At 40.0% G+C, this 20,831-nt stretch overlaps 1 protein-coding gene across 1 annotated transcript in view; it reads left to right on the top strand.

Annotated features, from left to right (window-relative positions):
* Positions 1 to 4,275: 4,275 nt before the first annotated feature.
* ptprfa (protein tyrosine phosphatase receptor type Fa) overlaps positions 4,276 to 20,831 on the top strand; it is a 324,162-nt gene continuing 307,606 nt past the window's right edge. The window contains exon 1 of the mRNA XM_041935252.1: positions 4,276 to 4,339. The gene's annotated coding sequence lies outside the window, so the exon portion shown is untranslated. The remainder of the gene's footprint in view (positions 4,340 to 20,831) is intronic.

Below are 20,831 nucleotides of genomic sequence, written 5' to 3'. Positions count from 1 at the left end.
TATTATACCAGCAATTATATAAAAGAAATATATATATATATATATCTGTATGTAGAAAAAACATATGAAAAATATGTATTGCCACAATTACTTTTGAAAAATGACATAAAAATATATCGCCAGTGCACATGGTAATCATGAGAATACTGCTGCCACAGAAGTACAAAATGTATGCTGCCTTCAGATCAACAGTAGAAAATATATAATGTTGCACAAAGTGTAAAGGATATGAGTGAATGTTGGCATGAATGACAAAAAACAACAGGTTTTCTGGCAAACAACATCAACACAGTCTTATGTTAAGTGGTGCTGGAGTTGAATAATCTGACAGCTGTTGGAATGAAGGACCTGTGGTAGTGTTCCTTCTTACACACTGGATGCAACAGTCTGTTACTAAAGGAGCTACTAAGGGCCCCCACTGTGTCATGCAGGGGGTGGGAGGGGTTGTCCATACGATTTTTACTTATTTGTTATTTATAATGACAGCATAGGAAACAAGAATACATAAAATACTTCTCAGTCTACTGTAATCTGGTGTATTGACATGCCTTCATGCCGGCATCAGATAAGGCCAGAGGCGTTATGTTTTCAGGTTGTCCTTCTGTCTGTCTATCACATTCTCATGAATGCAGGACCACCTTGATAGCATTTCTTCAAATTTAGCACAAAATATGAACTGATTAGATTTTGGTGGTCAAAGGCCTCACAAAACAACTAAAAAAAAAAAGTGCAGAATGCCTATTATTAAAGTCATTGACTACATTTATTATGTGAGTCTGGACAGACATTGATGTCCACGGCAACTTGACTGGTTGGCAGAAATATGCAACCATGAGGTGTTATTTCCAGTTTGCTCTGCAGCAGGTCTACCGGTCAGTTCCCTCTTCTGTCATTGGAGGACTGTGTTCCTGTTAGCAACATCTGCCCTGTGGCCATAGCTTTTTGCCAGACCTTCATAGCTTTGTTTCATTCCAGCTTTAGTGTTTCAGCCATCTTGTCCCCTTTCCCTGCCTGCCTTTTAGGACTTTTGTCTCCCTGCTTGCTTGCCCTTCTGGTCCTGGTTTCCTGCTCTGACTACTGGCCTCAGTAAATTTTCTCTTTACTTTTCTTATTCTGCCTGTGAGTTGTGCTTTTGAGTCCATGCCTGTTTCATTTGTACCTATTGAAACTTGTGACCATCCTTATGAAAAGCTATGTTTACATGCCAAATAAACAAAACACAATTTTAAGAGAATGCACATAGTTTTCATTCAGCAGCTTTACAATAAATATCTCTTAAACACACACTTAAACATAATCTTCAGACCAACACAGACGCTGTCGTCCTATAATTAACATTGGCTTCGCATGCAGCAGTTACAGTATGCTTCAAACACTGTTTTACTTTTCCATCAAAGAGGAAAGCCTCAGTATCAACCTGGTGATGACTGGCCCTGTAGCTCCAGGCTGTGCAGCAAAAGTTTAATGTTAATGCTGGAAAGCTGTAGTGTCCCCAACACTAAATATGAATCTCAAACAGAATATGATCAGGCAACATGTTTCTTCTTTATTTTTCTCCCTAAGGCAATCCCCAAGAGCACAGCATACTTTTTTATCTTAAACATGCTGCTGTCCGATCAGAATCCCCAAAGTCTTATTATGAAAAGACTTCAATCATTACAAAATGAACCACACTAATTAAACCAGGGAAATATTATAGTTCATATTTGTGTCCAAAGTAATGATCCCTCTGAGGAACACTTCTTTCATACAGCTTCATGTCTGAATCTTGATATCATAATCACTCAAATATTGGTTGGTTTCCCACTTTTTTGTCCTCTCTCTATACATACTGCATGTAGATATGTAGTACCTAAATGAAGTGACTGAGAAAACCCAGAACCACTTCCTTCAGGCAAAACTGAATGTGTTATGCTGTTCCCTCTTCACTTATCATTTACTGTAAGTGTGTTCAAGGTTTTTTACTGTCACCTTTTCCAGTGCAGTGTGGAGCACAGTGTCAGGCAGACAGTCAAATGAAGACAACGAAAGGAATAAGTTTTGAATAAAATACGCATTAAAAATAAACACTAGTGTAGGCATGTAGTTGCATATTTTAAATGTGTACGTTGTCTAGGTACATATAGGCTCTTCAGCTACACCATAACCCCTAAACAAACAGCGATGAATCCAGCACTGGCCTTTTTTTACTTCTTTTTTAAACAAATATATTTTCACAGCTCACTTGTAAATACACACTCGACACTTCCCAGCAAGCACTGCTTTGATAATTAGCAGGTCAAGATATCCAGACACTCAAGTTTAAACTGAGAAAGTTAGCTGAAAAGTGAAGTTTTTATCCAAACAATTGTGTCTTCTATCTATGTTCCTAACTTTAATAATATGATTATTTTTTCATAATTATTTATTATTTACCTAATACTGAACAAGTTTGGGGCTCCATACTGTATTCCATATGGAACAACAACATAGTGCTAATTATTGCAAGAATATCCGCCGAAATATATTTTCACAGCTCACTTGGAAATACACACTCGACACTTCCCAGCAAGCTTTGCTTTGATAATTAGCAGGTCAAGATATCCAGACACTCAAGTTAAAACTGAGAAAGTTAGCTGAAAAGTGCAAGTTTTTGAAATCTTGGTTATGTATAACAGCATTGAAATTATCATATTACAGTGTGAAACAGGCTAGTGGCTGCCAACACCAATTAGCAGGTCATGCTCCAGTAAATACAGTGCTGGATGGAGGCTGTTTAAAGGTGTGCTTCACACATTTATGGTGAAGTGTTTACATTAAAATCTGAAAATTCATTTACTGTTATTATTATTGTTATTATTATTATCATTTACCCACTCTAATAGTAACTTTAAAGAAAATGTGTTGTTATTTAAACAGCAAGCTCTGAGTTGTGGTTCAGTTTTTTGTCTGAAGCTTTTTTTGTGTGTCAGCTATATAACATATAAAGAACAACTGTATTCCTAGGGTCATTCTTCTGTCAAACTAATACATTCTTTGCAGCTGACTTTTACATTTTGTGTATAAAGCTACTATTGTTACTGTCTACAAAAGCTAATGTAGTTCAGTATGAAGACCCAGATTTGTAATTTAAACAAGTATCCAAGTGGAGCATTTGTAGCAAACTAAACAGCTTGAAAACTGGTCAAAAATTCAGCGAGTTATAATGATTTTAATCGTGAGTAAAGCTCATGCCTTGATAGACTTACATGCAATAGGGGGCGCAGCAGCAGCCAGTGTGGTATCTACAGTATGTGTGCATACTGCATATGCAAACAACTGCTACCAAATTTTACCACTAAGCTCCTGTCAGCCAGATCAACAGCAATGCCAACTTGCCAAAAACCGTACGCAGACACAGTAATGTTTGCTTTTAATCTTAGCTCAGAGACTGCTCATGCAGCCTCCTCACACAGAGCTAAGCAGCTGGGCTGATGTGTGAACTTGGATAACTAACTAATGGTTAGGGTCTGCTCAGAGTTGTATTTTTTTCTCTGAGGAATCACAACAAGAAAAATTAAAAAAGTCTTATAAAACACTGTTATTATAAAAATATAAGAAATAAAATCCTATTGAATTTGAATAATTTGAAAAAAAAAATGAAATTGTAATTGAATTTAAATAATATCTTAGATGACTTCAAAAATCATTATGTCTTCTATCTATGTTCCACACTTTAATAATATGATTATTTTTTCATAATTATTTATTATTTACCTAATACTGAACAAGTTTGGGGCTCCATACTGTACTCCATATGGAACAACAACATAGTGCTAATTATTGCAAGAATATCCTCTGGAACAAGCCTATTTCATTTAGTCGAAGGCATCACAGGGTGAGGGTACACTGCCCAGTGCTGGAATCGAGTCTCTGTCACAGCCTTATACGAGAAACATGATCAAACAGCAGCTTGACAGCCGATTGTTACACTATAGTGCTTCCGGAAACAGTCGAACGCGGCCGACACCTCCCGAATGCGTATATGGACGAACTGTTAGGGATGTTGCTCCTTCAGAGAGCAGGCGCCGCGGACGTGCAGGGAGCAGACGGATACTGCTGGCTTACCGGGAACACTAGACGACACTGAGAGGGAGAAACTCCACAGTGGCAGCAGCTGAGCGGAGGATTTACCTGACACTCCTCACGGTGCGTTTACGGACCTTTTTTACTGCTCATCTCGAGGGATTAGAGCAAGTGTTGCGGGACTGGAGGAATTGCGAGACTCTTTTGTAAACTGTGTGTAACCTGGGGAACCCCTGCTCTTCTTGTCTTCTGCATCCTCTCCGAAATGCCAACGTCCAGGAAACCCTAGAAAATGGTAAGTTACAGCATGATTTTAGAACTGTTTTGCTGTGTGAAGCGTTGACAGCTGTGCAGTTAGAGGAGCGTCCTGCAGACTGGACACGCTGTTTACACCTGCACACAAGTCCGTCAACACTCGCATCTGACATTGCATCCCTCAGTGACAGAACGTGACACCCAGAGCTATTCAAAATCATTAAAATGCATGCAAACGCAAAATTACATATCAGGGAATGATAATAGGTCATATCTAGTCTAAACGTAATTCTATTCGTCATATAATACAGCAGAATTTATATTAAGAAAAGTCAACTTTTATAGGATGTGTTGTCTTGCCGATGACGTATTCTGCTAAAACAGTTGCAAGAGTTTGTCATAATAAGTCAGAAACCGTCCTGGCTCACAGTTTTTCTCATAAGTCTGCCTTTGTGATTACCAAAGATTCGTTCATCAGTCAGATACATAAAGGCATTTTGTCAGATCGTCCCTCTGTACATGGCTTGTGCTGTGCATTGAAAACCAAAGCGCCGCTCCATGTCTTTTTTATTTGAAATGGCATTTGCGGATCAAACCGCGACATTTGCTGTTTATTACTTCTTTGATAAGATACAAGTCTGAGTAGGCTGTTCACATAATAATCCACTATGTTGCCTGTGCATTGGTCAAAATCCTTCAAAATGCGTCTTGCCTGTTTGATGCATTTATCAATGCTTAAATGCATGTGTGACATTTGTGAAAAAGGCATGACTTGTGGTCTGCATACTGTTCTGTAATACAGCCTGTTCATGCTTTCAAACTGTGAGCCTAACCTTACAGTATCTGCACCACCAACAATGCATCAGGTTATTTTTTAGAATTAACTCTATATAGAATGCAGTACTTGTGCATACAGTATGTCTGGGTTGATGTCATGAAAAATATAAGACTGCTGTTTTGTCTGTGTGGCAGCCCATGTGAGTGCATTCTTATTCTTTGCCACATTGCATGACTTAGTAGTCAGTGCTTTATTCTTTTGGCAGTTTTCTGGATAGCGAGCTGTCCTCTTCATGCTCTGGATGCAAAAATCCCAGTTCTTTATTACTAAATAAGGCAGAGGAAGAGGAAGAAGGGTGCATGATGTTGTGTGACTTAATTGGCTGTCAGTTCACCTGGATTTGACAGAGCACTAATTAGGCTGGAGAGAGAATAGGGATGAAGTGAGACAGGTAGAATGAAGGAGTGCAACAGATGGAGAGATGAGGAGTGAGGGCATGGAGGCTGGAGATGAGGTGGAGTCAGGAAAACAAGATGCAGACAGAGAGGAGGTGGAAGGAGTGTGGACTGTTATATGTGTTGTTCATCTACCTTGATAAGTGCATCAGCTAAATGCCAGCACTGTGAATGTTTGATGGAAAGAGCAGTGTGTGTATGTGTGTGTGTGCTCCTCTCATCCTGCATGAGACTCAATCAAATGCCGAATGTATCACTGACACACAGACACACACACTGCTGATGCAGCTCCCTGGTAGTCAATTGCATTTTAACACACCAGTATTATTCTCCAGCAGAAACCATTCAAACATATTCTGGTAGCCCATTAGTTAAAGGGTCAGTTCACCTAAATGACTAATTATGTCCATCCAGGCAGATAGTTTAAGATACAGTATGTGTCCGTCAGTCTGTTTTTGCCTTGCTCTCAATACAATGGTATCAAATGGAATTTCTTTTTTTTTTTTTTTTTTTTTGTTATCTGACATTTTAAAGCATCACTTTCCACAAACAGTGCCTCTGTTACTCTGGATTATCTCAAGATAATAATGTAAAATCTAAACACGTAAAGAACAACAACAATAAAAAAATACTACGTTGCCATGAGGCTTATTTAACACAGGTCTGGGTCATATATTGAGCCTATCATCAATCACATTAGCTGTACACATCAAAGTATTTACATAAAAATCAGTAGCGAGCAACTCAGTACATCACACTCTAACATGAACATAATGACAAAGTAAATAGGCTTTATGCCACTTTTCAACAATAAAGTAAAACAAAATGTACAACACTTGAGGAAATAAATGTATTAAATAGTAATCAATCAGCAGATCCATGTTAAATGACTGCAGGTATTTGATTGTAAACTTCTAAACCGTGCTTTTTGTGTTGATCACAGTGCCCTCTAAGGCTCTGGCTGCTGTTATCATAGCTGTATATGGGCTGGCTTCCCTTCATCTCTGCTCACACTCAGCTGTCCTCTCCACATTGATGAATTACGTGTAATTTCAGGGATGAACAAGCATGAAAACATATGGGTGGAGAGGACTGCTATATTTTGGCATTCTGTGTATACAGCATTTTCATCCTGGTTACAGTCTGCACATTGAGACAAGAGGACTACAGCTGGAACCAGTCCCTCATACGATTCTACACAGAACCTTGATGGGTCTATAATTGGCCCTTTTAGAAAGTTTCTGTAATATTGTGTAGATTGTGGCTGCTTCATGGAATTTTGTGGCTGATGTCATAGCTGAGAATAATACAAATCTGATGATATTAGCAATAATCTTTTTTTTTATGTCAGCATATAACATAAGCCTTTAGTGATAGAAACATCTGTTCAAAAGTCACTGTAATGTCACTGTCTTGCAGTTAATATGATTAGAGTTCATATAATCTTAAACAATAACTCTTAAAATTGAACTGAAATTAAGCTGCATTCTTTTGTCTGCAACAGCGCACCAGACCGTTCTCATTCCCAGATCATCAAATATTTTGTTACTCCCTTTGGCATCTCATACAGAAGCACAAGGTATCCTTCAGTGTCTGTATGGGAAGCACTGGGCTTTCAACTCACTCCAATGTAAACCCATCCGTGGCAGTATTAGACAATCAGAGCAAGGTGATGTAGTGTAAAGAGCAAAAAAATCAACGTAGAGAAGAGGTAGGGTTGGATAGATGAATAAAACACAGGCCTTCCAACCAGATGGCCAGGGTTCATGTCCCATTTGAAACCAAAAGTCATTGGATTTTTATAAAAAATAATTTACATAACATACCTAACTTAGGTGAACGGGTTGAGCATATGAATCTTCTCTGTAAATTGCTTTTCCTTAGTTCTCCTTTCAATTGAAAAATCATAAACCAAAAGAGAGAATTTGCTTTTGTTAGGTGGGGTTTCATAAAGGCGCCCCCCGTTCAGCATTAATTGAACACAATACAGTTCAATGTCCGTCTACCTAGATGGAAACCTTATTCCCATGCAGCCAATGAAATCATGTGTGAAGCAGTAACGTCAACGTTCTATCACAGGCACAGTAGACAGACTAAGGCAGGCAGAAGCCTAATGCACTAGAGCCAACAAACATCTCCGAACAGCAATCCACATTAGCCTTCCTGCTGAAATCTCCTTTTTATCTATCTTATGAACATGAAGACACGTCTTGTCCTGCACTGCTTGTTGAACGAGTGACCAAACATCCACCAGGGAACATAAACTGCTGATGTTGGTTTGCAGACTGCAGCACATTAAACAGGATGTTAACGTACTTGCTCTTCCCCCAAAGACCTTTTTTCTTCCTTTTAATAACTGAATTGTATCACCATGTAATCATTTTGGGCAACACAGAGAAGCACACGGGACACAAGGCTAAGTTCAAAACAGCAAAGTCTTTACTAAAGAAGCAGACGGGCATACACAGAACAGCAATCTGGAAAACACATGAGGGCAGGAACTGAAATAACTGAAAATACTATATACACCAGATGTTCCCTATTTTCAGCTCAAATATGATGATTTGCTGCTTTTCTTCTTCTTGTGATAATAAATTGAAAATATTTCGGTTTTTGACTGCTTGACAAAACAAGACAACTGAAGACATCACCTTGTGCTCTAGCAAACTGTGATGGAACTTTTCAGTATTTTGTCTCATTTAAGAGAAGAATCCAGGGCTTCTCAAAGACAATTCATCCATAAGAGGGTAATAAAGCTTATTTAACCATGGTAGCACCAATTAACAATCAATAATCCTTCAATCAGTAAACATCCACTGCACAACATCCAACTACAACTACAGGAACAAGCAGCTATAAGCACAAGCAACTAGAATAACAAGCACAAAAACAGCATGCAAGCGTGTGGCATCTGTGACTGTGTGTGTGTGTTTGTGTGTGTGTGTGTGTGTAAGAGAGAGACAGAGAGAGAGCGAAGGCAAGATGGCGGGTAGGACTGCAAGAGTTAAACAGAGGAATGAAACAAGATGGGGGCGTGATTCACATGTATCTTACAACAAGATGGTGTGGAGCCAAGCTGAGTTATGCTACCATGCTATCTGTGCATTTAAGGTGTGTGCGCGAAAGTGGATCTGTGGTCGTGTGGTTTAGTAAAAAGAGAGAGGAAAAGGCCCTCAAAGCAAAGCAAAGCAAATCAATCCTAATTGCTACAGAAAGACACAATAACTGTCTCTTTATCACCAAGAAGCCCGGCATGCAAACTTGGGTTCATCAGCCATGGCATTGGTCTCTTAATCGCTGAAGTGCAGCCTACTGGCACACAAGCACAACCCAACAGCACGGGAAAAAACAATCTATGTTATGTGTTAGACAGACAGAAGCAAGCAGCAAGCACAGTGAGGTATGTTAGACACCAACAATGGCCATCATTTAATTTCACATCAGTACATTAACGGTTAGAACAATAAAGCTTACAGTAACATACTATTATTAGGGACACGGGGCAACGTCCCGAGTCACTGGCTCCTACAGCTATGAAATAGCTTATTACTATCCCGCGCGTTTCTTCTTCTTCTTCTTCTTATTAGGGACACGGGGCAACGTCCCGAGTCACTGGAGCCAGTGACTCGGGGCTATGCCCCGAGTCACTTATTACTATCCCGCGCGTTTCTTCTTCTTCTTCTTCTTCTTCTTCTTCTTATTTTTCATCCTCCTCCAAGTTTTCGTCCCTTAACTCGCCCCGCAGCTTTGAGAAAACCCTCGCAAATTATATATCAAAACGTGCGTATTGTTCGGGATCGGTGTGCTATTACTTTTCTCAAATTTCCCATAAGAAATGAATGGGACGGGCGAAAAAAACAAGATTGAAATTGGAGTTTTTCAAACATCTGTAGCTCAGGCATACATTCACCGAGAGACTTCATTTCAACTTTAAAATGTAGACCCAAGTCTGGTCTATTGGTGTGTTCATCCACATTTTGATTGGTCCTATAGTTTTTGATCAGTCACTGTTCAATGACAGTGATCGTTTGGAGGGAAATTTTGAGATTATAATGGGTGTGTATTGCGCGGAATGTTCGCGCTAGAGTGCGTGCTAGAGGGCGTAGCCCCGAGTCACTTATTACTATCCCGCGCGTTTCTTCTTCTTCTTCTTCTTCTTATTTTTCATCTTCCTCCAAGTTTTCGTCCCTTAACTCGCCCCGCAGCTTTGAGAAAACCCTCGCAAATTATATATCAAAACGTGCGTATTGTTCGGGATCGGTGTGCTATTACTTTTCTCAAATTTCCCATAAGAAATGAATGGGACGGGCGAAAAAAACAAGATTGAAATTGGAGTTTTTCAAACATCTGTAGCTCAGGCATACATTCACCGAGAGACTTCATTTCAACTTTAAAATGTAGACCCAAGTCTGGTCTATTGGTGTGTTCATCCACATTTTGATTGGTCCTATAGTTTTTGATCAGTCACTGTTCAATGACAGTGATCGTTTGGAGGGAAATTTTGAGATTATAATGGGTGTGTATTGCGCGGAATGTTCGTGCTAGAGTGCGTGCTAGAGTGGCACAGAGTCTAAAAATGATCTGAAAATCTTCTCTTTTTCTCGTCGCTACGGCCACAAATTACACTCTACACGCATAATTTTGGGATCAGTTTGGAGACAAACTTGTCCTCTTTCATGCGATGTCCTCGAAAAAGCTGAGAGACTTACTGAATTTAAATAGTGAGGCTTTTTGTGCAGCCAGCTCCCTCCTGCTCTCCCATTAAGTCCCATGTTAAAATTCAGAGCTGTTTTGTGAGCAAAGCAGAAATGCCTCCTGTCTTTAGATCGCCATAAAACGAAAAGTTGTTGTGTCAGGAATAAAACGAGGAGATGGTCGGACTCAGGAAGTTCTCGGGAGTCCGATGATCTATAGTACACTCTGATACGAGGTACGGTTCTCTCACCAGAGGATTTAGTTCAGGAGGTTCGCCGAACCCAAATCTCACTGCATACAATACAAACTCCTGTTCTCTGAGTCGCAGAGTCTTTTTAAGTCGACCATTTTGTCATTTTTCTAAAGAATATCTGGACATAAAACACACGTACATCTGGCCCAGACTTGTCCGCATCTCACAGTGTAATCGGTTTTTTGATAGCAGCTACGGTTTTGTCACAATCGCAAGTTGTTCGGAAGAAACTGACAGCGAAAAAGCCGCTTTTCAAGGGAAGAGTTTAACAGGTGCAACTGTCATTTACACACACACCGGTCAATAACCCACGCACACACATCTGCAGGACAACCAGCCTGAGAGTGATTATCTTAACGAGCTCAGTCAAAACAAGGGCATTGTTTGAAAACAATCTCCGTCCAACAAGCAGTTAAACTCAGCTTCAGAAAGCTCTTTGCCAAAGAGGTTGAGACAGTAGTCACACAAATGCACACACAAAAAGGGCTAACCAACAGCTAAAAAGTGATTAAAAACAAGCACGTCAAAACTGAACAGGAACAGGTAAACAGTGGGAGAGGTGCAGAGGTAATTATCAGCAGGTGGGGCAGAAGTTACACAGGCACACACGCACACACACACACACATTCAGACACATATATACCATACACATCTCCATGTAGGAGCTGGTTGGGCTGCTTGTGTAGTTCAAGCAGACACACACACACACAAACAGACGAAGACACACACACAGGTAAACAGTGGAAGAGGTGCAGAGGTAATTATCAGGAGGTGGGGCAGAAGTTACACACGCACACACACACACACACACACACATTCAGACACACATATACCAGACACATCTCCATGTAGGAGCTGGTTGGGCTGCTTGTGTAGTTCAAGCAGACACACACACACAAACAGACGAAGACACACACATACGCAGTCACACACAATGACAGATACACAAACACACACACACACAGGCAAATGCATAATGAAAACCCCATCCCCCCGCCCCCTTGTTAACGCCGTTAGCTCTATTAGCTCTGTTAGCACAGTTAGCTCTGTTAGCGTTAGCGCCGTTAGCTCTATTTGCACCTTTAGCTGTTAGCTCCGTTAGTGTTAGCTCTGTTAGCTCCGTTAGCATTAGCTCCATTCATGTTTATTGATTCAGTTCATTAATTCATGTTAACAGAGACATGAAGCAGAGGAGAAAGCCACAGAAACACAGCTGGGACCAGTTCATTAATCAGGGACTGACTACCTGATATCTGCTGTTTTCTCAAATTGCAGCCTTTTTCAATTGTCCGCTGCTTCGCCATAGTTTCTCCTAGAGACTTCATTCAAACTTTAAAACGTAGATAATTTTGTCGGCTTAAACACACCCCGTGTCCCTTTCAAAATTTCCCAGAGGGAATTTTCTAGTTAAACTATCTCTGCCCAGACAATGGCGTCTTACTTGAGATCCCTTAGGGAGCGAGAGCTTTGCGTAAGTAATCCTTCTCTTTCTCCTTTTGCAAGGTGAGATTGCTGTTTGTGCGGCAATCTTTCCCAGCATCCAAACATGTTCACTGAACACAACCCTCTCTTTGCTGACCCGCTTGGTGAGGTCCCAACAGGCACCAGCATGCTGAAGTTCTAATGTGCTTTAAACGGAACAAGCTATCTTATTTGCTTTCTTTCTGAGTGAGAGGAGAAGAATGAATTAATCTCATGTCTCTATGTAGATGTATGCTCTGTACAGAGTTGGAGTCAGGATGTGGTTAGCCTAGCTTAGCATAAAGACTAGAAGCGGGGGGAAACAGCCTGGCTCAGTCAAGGTTTAAGCCATACACAATCAGAAATGTAAAAACAGAAAGCAGTTTAAGGTAATTATGTGGTTGAACTATTTCTTGACAAACAACAGTTTAATCATCCACCTAGCATATCTGCAGCATATTTGGCTTTAGCACAGGACACCAGATGCAGCCAGTCTGCACAGATTTTGGCCTTAGAGTCTGTATAGGTGCAGTAGTACTGAACATTGCAGTCTCATGTCTCAGTCTAAACAAGGCTCTGCACCGACTGTTGTTCACCAAGAAAGAGTTTCAACATTTAACAAGGACTGTTTTTTTAAAAAAAATAAATTCATAGCTGTACTGATACCATAACTTTGTTGCGAGTTTCAGAATGATGCTTTTATCACATGAGGAGGGCTTTTGTGTGTCCTTTGTTCAGCTGGATTGAGACACACTTTCCCTGTGTCCTGTCATTGGCACTCACATTCTTGTTTGTTAGGTGGCTCAGCGGGCTGTCCATGCCTAAGAGACATAGACGTCTATGACCAGACGTCATGAGCAATGTCAACAGGTTGTTCTGCTGACGTTGCTCTTGCAATGAGATTTGATGCCTTTCTGATGATATCAAGCAAGTCCTTTGGTGGCTGGCAGACTGGTGTAGAGAAGACTCCAGGTCTCCTAACAGGGAAGGCAGTAGAAGCTGGAGTAGAACCATAGATGGCAGTAACAGAGGCTGTGCCCACCGTCTGGGTCCCTTTCCTGAGGTCACTGTTGAAGATCAGCTGTGTCATCCTCTGAAGGCTTGTTGCCATGCTCAAACCTGCTTCAGTTACTGTACCCTCCAACATGAAGGTGTCTGCTCGCCGTGAGCTCCTCAGCAGGCAGACGTGTTTGTACTGACAGGTGGCCCACGTTGTAGGCTTCAGCCTGGCGTACTCAGCACCAAGTCCAGATCTGCTGGCAGGATGTAGCTGTTTTGCCAGGTGGGACACAAGCAGACATCTTCTTCAGACATCTTCAGAGTGGCTGAACTTTCTCTCTTCTGTTCTTCACTTGTTGCTGCTTGATGATGAGGAAAATTTGGGCACAGAGCTCAAGTCATGATTGTGCTCTGTACTGTGCATAAGGGCAGGCAAGAAAACCTTCAAAATTGCGCATGTGTGCGGCGATAAACCCAACAGTGACAGCCCTTGGAGGGCCAAGCTGGTACGAAATAGATCATGATGACTGTTGTGGAATGTTGTCAAATTTCTCCAGAACTGTTGACCAAAAACACAAGACTTGAAGGGCATTTTTACCCTTGGGACCACTACTTGGGCCTGAACCCAAGACCCTCAGGGCTGCAAATTCCTGTTTATCATTCATCAACAGAAACATCAGTTTCTCATCATTTCTCTTGTAAACATGAAAGAAAACAGATGCTCAGTGCTCTGTTTTTATTTATCTGGTGCCACAGTTATTTTCACAATGAGATCAGATTACAAAAGTGTGTTGTGTTTCCTTCTGTAGCACCATCAAAGAGAAGCATATTTCCTCATCAGAAGTTTTGTAACAACACAGAAAACTGCTTCCTGTTATCATGCCATCTGATCTGGCTGTAGAATACACTATGGTTGTAAATGGTCGGCTTCTTCTGCCATACAATTGTTGAGAATGTGTATATGAATTGCCATTAAAATCTAGACTCCTTAGACCCTCAAGATGTATTTTAGGTGCAGGGAATAGTTCTGAAACGATTAGCCAGTAGAGTAGAGAGTCAATAAATAATAATAAAATTAATTAACAAACATTTTGGTGGTAGATTGTTTAAGTGATTCAACAAGCAAAACGTCTTGATCCAGCCTCTCAAATGTCAGTATTTTTTTCTTGTCATGTCTTGTGTTTTACCATACAATGGTTGCCACATGCAGGTATTGTTATTTATCATAATTCAGCATTTTACACAATATAAACATCCTGTCTGGTGATAAGATTTGTTTTGGATTATTGGTCACTTGAGATTCTGTGATTTCACGTGTACTGGATCATTAAAATTAAACAACTACGTAATCAACGTATCAAACAATAATGTAGAGATTTATTGATCATTTCAACATTCAGTAGTTGCACCAAGAGAAATTCTACTAATTAACTTGAAACAAGGCATACCTGTTAATTGAATACCATTCCAGGCGACGGCCTCATGAAGTTGGATAATGATAACATAATACCAGTAGTGTCCTCAAGGACATGCTGTCCTCAAGGTTAACAGAGGCTATTTTGAAGAATCTAAAACATAAAACATTTGTTGATTGGTTTAATATTTTTTTGTTCTACATGTTCTTTTTGATGTTTTCATTAATAATCTACAGTGTAGAAAATAATAAAAATCATTAAAAGAAGGTGTGTCCAAGCTTTGGCTGGTACTGTACATACATTCTCATGACTGAAATCATGTAGTTTTGGGGTAAACAGGCTGTCTCTCTGCAGAGGAGGGAGCTGATTTGATAGCAAAAGGCTCTGCATTGTTTCCTGTGGACATGATTGGATGGGACTGTTCAGTTTGTCTCTTGCATGCACGGTATTGTTCCCGGACTGATTGACCTATCTACAGAACAGTCCAGCTCATTACCTTTCATTCCCACAATGTATCAGGACAATAATAGCCAGATTTTTCACTGAGAATCTCTCTTGTTTGCTGTTCAATGTGGTGTTGTTTCATCTGGCCTCAGAGCGAGGGCAAGATCCTATCGCCACTGACGGACATCCCCACAGTGACACAAGTGTGTTGCTGGTATTTGGCCTGTGCAGGTTTTGATAGTGTCATAATATAATGTATTTGTGATTGAAACAGGATGTTTGGGTGGCACACAACCTGCTGAAGATCTGTTCAGTATCAGAAATGTTTGACCAGAACGCGTAAGTACACCCAGATTACACAGGCAGCTCAGTCCTGTGTAGTTTGATGTAAACAGATTCGAGACAGATAAAGTACAGTGAGATGCATGGTCATATTAACCAGTTAGGAGGCCCTGGGGCAAAAATGATAAAGTATAAATCCAAATTCATATAGGTTTATAAACTCATATATGTATGATTTTAACTGCACACAGAAAATAAAAAAATTAAGTACATATTTGAACCTTGAACCTCAGAGGGAATTTGATCGGAAGGAATCGAAGAGGAATCGGAAATTAGAAGAACAAATGGGAAAACACATGTCAGAAAAGCTCATTGGGCCATATTCCATGATTGATTTACAAAGAGTGAAGGGAGGGTGTGCACATAAAGACAAGAGGCTTAGATTAAAACAAAGCTTAGGTTTGAAGTGTCTGGTATTGAGAAGTGAGAAAGCTATTGACAGAGCTGTGCCATAATAGCTTTTTTGGCTATATTGCGTAATTTTAGAAATTGAGTGATTTGATTTGCTAAATGCACCTAAAAACTGAAATACTAAATAAACAAAAATAAACTCAGTTTTTTTTTTAAGAAATGACCATCTCTGTCCAAGAGACTTTAGAGACTAAATGAATGTAATCAGTTGCAGGCCTAGAAAGGTTATGTTTCAAGGCCTTTTTAGAACAGAACATTGAATTTCTTCTTGTATAGCTGTTTTCATCCCTCACCCATCAGACACGTGGGTCACACACTTTCCCACCTTTCTTTCCTCATCAAACACTCAATGAAAGCCAACAGATTAAAAATTGATTTTAATAAAGACGGTGTGGAATCATGATTTTTTTCTTTGTTTGGCTCAGTCCTCCAGCAGTGTGTGATCATGTTACAGTTGCTGTACACATGTTGAAGCTGCAGTATTTGGACTGTGATGTTCAGCAAGAAAAGAGTAATGTATGATTAGTGATGGCTTGTGCATGAAAGTTTCTTTTTAAATTGTTTCATTTCATTTGTGCCAGTAGTTGAGAGGCTCTGCTGGGCCTGCGGGTCTCAGGATGACATGCTGTTGATATTTGTCTGTCCTCATCTTGCGCATATACTGTATTTCAAGGTGCTGCCAGACCCTTCGTCTGTTCTCTCTGTCAACTGTGTCTCTGTCACGTGGCTATCCTGCTTGCTTCCCCGTCAGAATTATAAGTCTGTTATTTACTGCATGCGGTGCATCAGTTGATAAGACTTCAGAGCAGAATGCTGATAGCTGAGCCGTGGGCTGATGCCAAATATACTTTGGAGATGATTAAAGCCAACATTTGCTGATATTTGAAATCACTGGAAGAAATGAGGTGTAAAGTTTAGAGCAGATAGAGAAGTGAGGTGATTATCGAAGGGACCACCAGCACTCCTTATGTACCTCCTCTGTGAAGCCTCTCTTCCACTCTGCTCCAAACTGCTACATGTTATGGATGAATAGATTCCAGTGTTAGAACTGTGACCTGAACATGCCCCTGGATGCTCTGTGAATGTAAACCTTCCCTCATCATCAGCTCAAGGCTGTCACTGTGTTCAGGCTATGCAGTCGTGAAAGTTGATAGAAATTCCTGTGTTTGTTAGACTGAAGAATGAAAAGCCAATATTTCTATCATTGCTTCCCCCACAGGTGTTTTTTCTGGTCTCTGTGTGAATACCCTTTAAAAAACCATTGGGCAATTAAGCTCTCTATTAGAAGTAAAAAGAAAAAAAAAATCAAATAAACATACAGTATATACGTACTTAGAATCTAAATTAAGTATCTGAGTGGATTAAATTCGCCTCATGGTCTTCCCACAGGCAACCAGTGTAACATTCTACAATAAATATGTATGACAAAATAATCTTAGCTCAAGGTCCATTGACTCTTTTTTTCTACACTTTTGCCTGCATCTCATGGTCTTCTTCAGTGAACAGGACAGGCTTTCATGTGGAATTTTAGTCACGTGATAACACATGGGTCACACATGGGTGGAGATGCTAACATCTTGCTCTGTTCAAAGATGGTAATAGCTGATGCCAGTACATTTCTTACAGGCTTCACAGTTCTGTTTTCATTACAATTTAGTGAAATAGCCACATTTTGGAATTTTTTTTATACTTGTGCTGCAATTTTTGGCCCAAAAGTTTCAACCTCTGTAGTACTAGTGCTATGTGCAAATCAAGCACAGCCCTATATGGGTCCTTGACAAGTCATGGAAAAGTTTGGTCCATGAAAATGTGTGGGAGCCCTTTAGTAGCTGTTGAAACATCTTGTTCTGAAGCAGCGGGTTGGACAGATGGGCATTTTGCACTGTATTTGGCATGACTGTTATCATGGTGACTACTGTGTGAGTTGCTCTGTCATTATGTAGGTTTGCCTTTCTGGGTGGAAGGTTAATCAATATCCTTCATAACAACTTGCCCGTTATTTGCACTTGCATCCTCAAGTTCCAAATGAGGTCCAACCACCAAACAGCCCTGCTGCTGTAGCTGTGTTCCAGCACTCAGCAGGAAAACAAATGCTTCTGACAAGCAAGCGTGGCCACCAGCAGCTATTAGAGAGTCAGAGCTCTCCTCTTGTGGAAACACCAGAGGAAGGTTCATCTACATAAATAGAGCATGGCCCATTTTTGGGTGGAATACTGTTGAACCTTCATATCTAAATTTTATGTCTAATTCCACAAAGCTTTTTTTTTTTAAAGATGTTTAAGATTTTTCTTTCTTGCATCAAATAGGAAATGAAATGAAGTCTATCTTGATTTGTGAAATGTCTAGTGTTCTATTTCAAATGAAATGACTCGAGTTTATCTGACTTGGGGTTTTCAAAGCTTATGTAGATATTGAATGCCAATATTCAGAATGAACTGAAGCCTTTTCATGCTTAAAATAACTGTTATTCACTCAACTCCTAGAATGCTCTTTCCCCGTCTAAATGAACATTTAGGCCACGGGACATGAAAAGTAGATAAACAAATCATGTCATGCCAGATTCTCCAGTCTGTGGTCAAGGAGGATGCTCAGTCATATCTTTATTCTCTTTAAAATCTGTCTTTTGACCCCAACTTTGGAAGTGCTACACTAAATCAATGGAGTACCCCTTTAATAAAACAATAATACTTTAGATGGACAGTATTTAACTATGATTATGGTGACAATGTGAATTTAGCAGGACTTTGCTCAGGGATTCCTTCTATGAGCTCTGCAGCTATGTCAGAACACATGAAACATAGTAGTAGTAGTAAGTAACATAGTGTAATGCCAGATATGGTACATCATGCTGGGCTCTAATGACTCTGGTTCTCCAGCATCTTAATAGCTGCATTAGATGCCTCATGAACAATATTTCAAGTAAAGCATTACCCAGTCACTCACAGGGACACAATCCATTTTAAATGACTTGTTATGTAAGAAAGATTGATATTTATGAATGTGCAGTACATACCCAGTGGTGGCAATATGAAAGCTGTAAAGGCAAGTGAATGGAGTGTCTTTTATAGGGCATGGTGCCTCTCTCTAACAGGACGCAGAGAGGTGTTGGATTGGCCATGACATGACTGTTTTTAATGCAATATTCTGTCATTGCCACAAAAAGCTCATGCAGTTCTTCTGGACAGATGATTAGATTATAGACACAGTCATATTCAGGAAACTTGGAGAACTTGAAACCTTCAAACTTAGTGAGCACATCACAACACATTTCTTTTGATCTTTTTCCAAAGTGTGCACTGTAAGAAATGTCCCTGTTAAATTACAGTAAACACTGGCAGCTACAGTTGCCAGCATGAATACGGAAATTACGGAATAATGCTCTTAGATGTTTTTTTGCATGATACTGTTATTTTAGTGTTCCTACTCTAATCTCCATACAGAGTTTGTCTTTTTTAATAGAAATGCTGTTCACGCTATTATCAAAGGGCATAACCACTTCCTCCCCGCCTTAAGTTTCACCAATAGCTTAAGAACAATGGAAGGAGTAGGTAAGTCAGTAAAGCTTTATTTATGTAGCAAAAGATAACAATGACTAAACTAACAAGGTAAAGACACAATATAATATAAAACACAGCATGAGCGATAGATGAGACAACAAAAACAACAAAAACAAAAGTGCATTTTCAGAAGCTGCTTGAAACAGTCCAAATATTCAGGCTGAAATGTAACTAGAGGCAAGGTCATGGTAATCCACATAGGTTATGAACAGGATCTTGTAGTTTATTCAGAATATTACAGTAGGCCAATGGAGGGAAGCAAGAGCAGGTAATGTGGGACCATCAGCAAGTTCTAGTTAAGAGCCTGGCAGCTGCGTTCTGAATTAACTGTTCACAGCTTAGAGCAGCTTGACTGCGACACATGCAGAAGGAATTACAATAATTGTTCCTCTTGTTCTTATTTGCACCTCCATTTGCTGTTTGCATCCCCCCTTCTGTGTTCTGAAGAGCTTCTGCAAGAGTGAATTTCTAATCTAATCTAATCAGGATGGGAGAAAATGAAAGTGTGAATGAATGGTTCCAGATTTGTTGAAGACAAGTAAAATCTGATTTTTGTGACATTTCTTAGCTGAAGAAAAGAGAACTGAACAAGCTTGGTAACATGTTGGTCAAAAGTCATATATTGATCAAAGATCATAACGAGATTCTTAGCGGTAGTGAAATGGACCAATAAATTGATCATCTAAAGTTGGGAAAGGACCAGCTAAAATAATTTCTGTTTCAGGTTTTAGGTGGAGGAAATTAAGAGACATCCATTCTTTGGTGGCAGCTAGGCAGTCACATAGGGAGGACAGTTGATTCAGATTATTGGTTTAGCAGAGAAATAGCTTTGTGTATCATCAGCATAACAGTGATATGACACATCTTGAAAGCAGCTAAACAAGTGACCCCGAGGAAGCATGAACACTGAAAAAAAGATTGGTCCAAGGACGGACCCCGGAGGGACCCCACACAGCAGGGGAGCTGAGGAGGACACATGATTGTTGACACGGACATTAAAATATCTGTCGAATAGGACTGTTAAAGCTGTACCAGACATGCCAACACAGTCATGCAACAATCAAGTAAAACTTCATGTGTTTTGCGGTGGTGCCAAAGGCAGCAGTCAGATCTAGTAGGATGAGAAAAGAGTATTCACCTTTGTCTGCATGCATAAGAACATCATTGATTGCTCTCAGTAAAGCAGTCTCAGTACTATGCTTGTGACAAAAGCTGAACACTGAAATTTGCCAAAAGATAAAGATAATACATTTGTGACATCTTACTCATTGAATTCAGAGACATTCCCAGAGTAAAAACTCAAGGGTGTGCCAGCAGGGGCAAAGACATGCTGTACAAGGTTAAAAGGTTAAAAGATTTTAAAATGTTTAAAAAATCTGTGGCAAAAGAGTTAGAAGTGTTGTCGATGTCAATGTTACCAACTCTGGCAACTCACCAACTATAATTGCCCGATCAAATTCAAGCACAGCAGAGGACAGTAACCCAGAGAATGCATTGAGAAAACCCATATTTGATTTGGGTGGTAAATAAATGATAACAAAATAAATTGGATTCTCACACATGAACTGAAAAAGATCCAAAACTAAAGGGAACACAAGTGATGTGATTCTTCAAAACAGCAGCAATACCCCCACCACAGCCTATAAGCCTAGCTGCATTCAGAAAACTGTAACTGAGTGGGCAGACCGCCACTAGAGGGGAGCACTCCCAGAGTTTCAGACA

Source organism: Chelmon rostratus, chromosome 4, assembly GCF_017976325.1.
Source record: "Chelmon rostratus isolate fCheRos1 chromosome 4, fCheRos1.pri, whole genome shotgun sequence".
In the NCBI taxonomy this organism is placed as follows: Eukaryota; Metazoa; Chordata; class Actinopteri; order Chaetodontiformes; family Chaetodontidae; genus Chelmon; species Chelmon rostratus.
The sequence above is the reverse complement of the archived record's forward strand: the minus strand, read 5'-3'. Positions and strand labels throughout refer to the sequence as shown.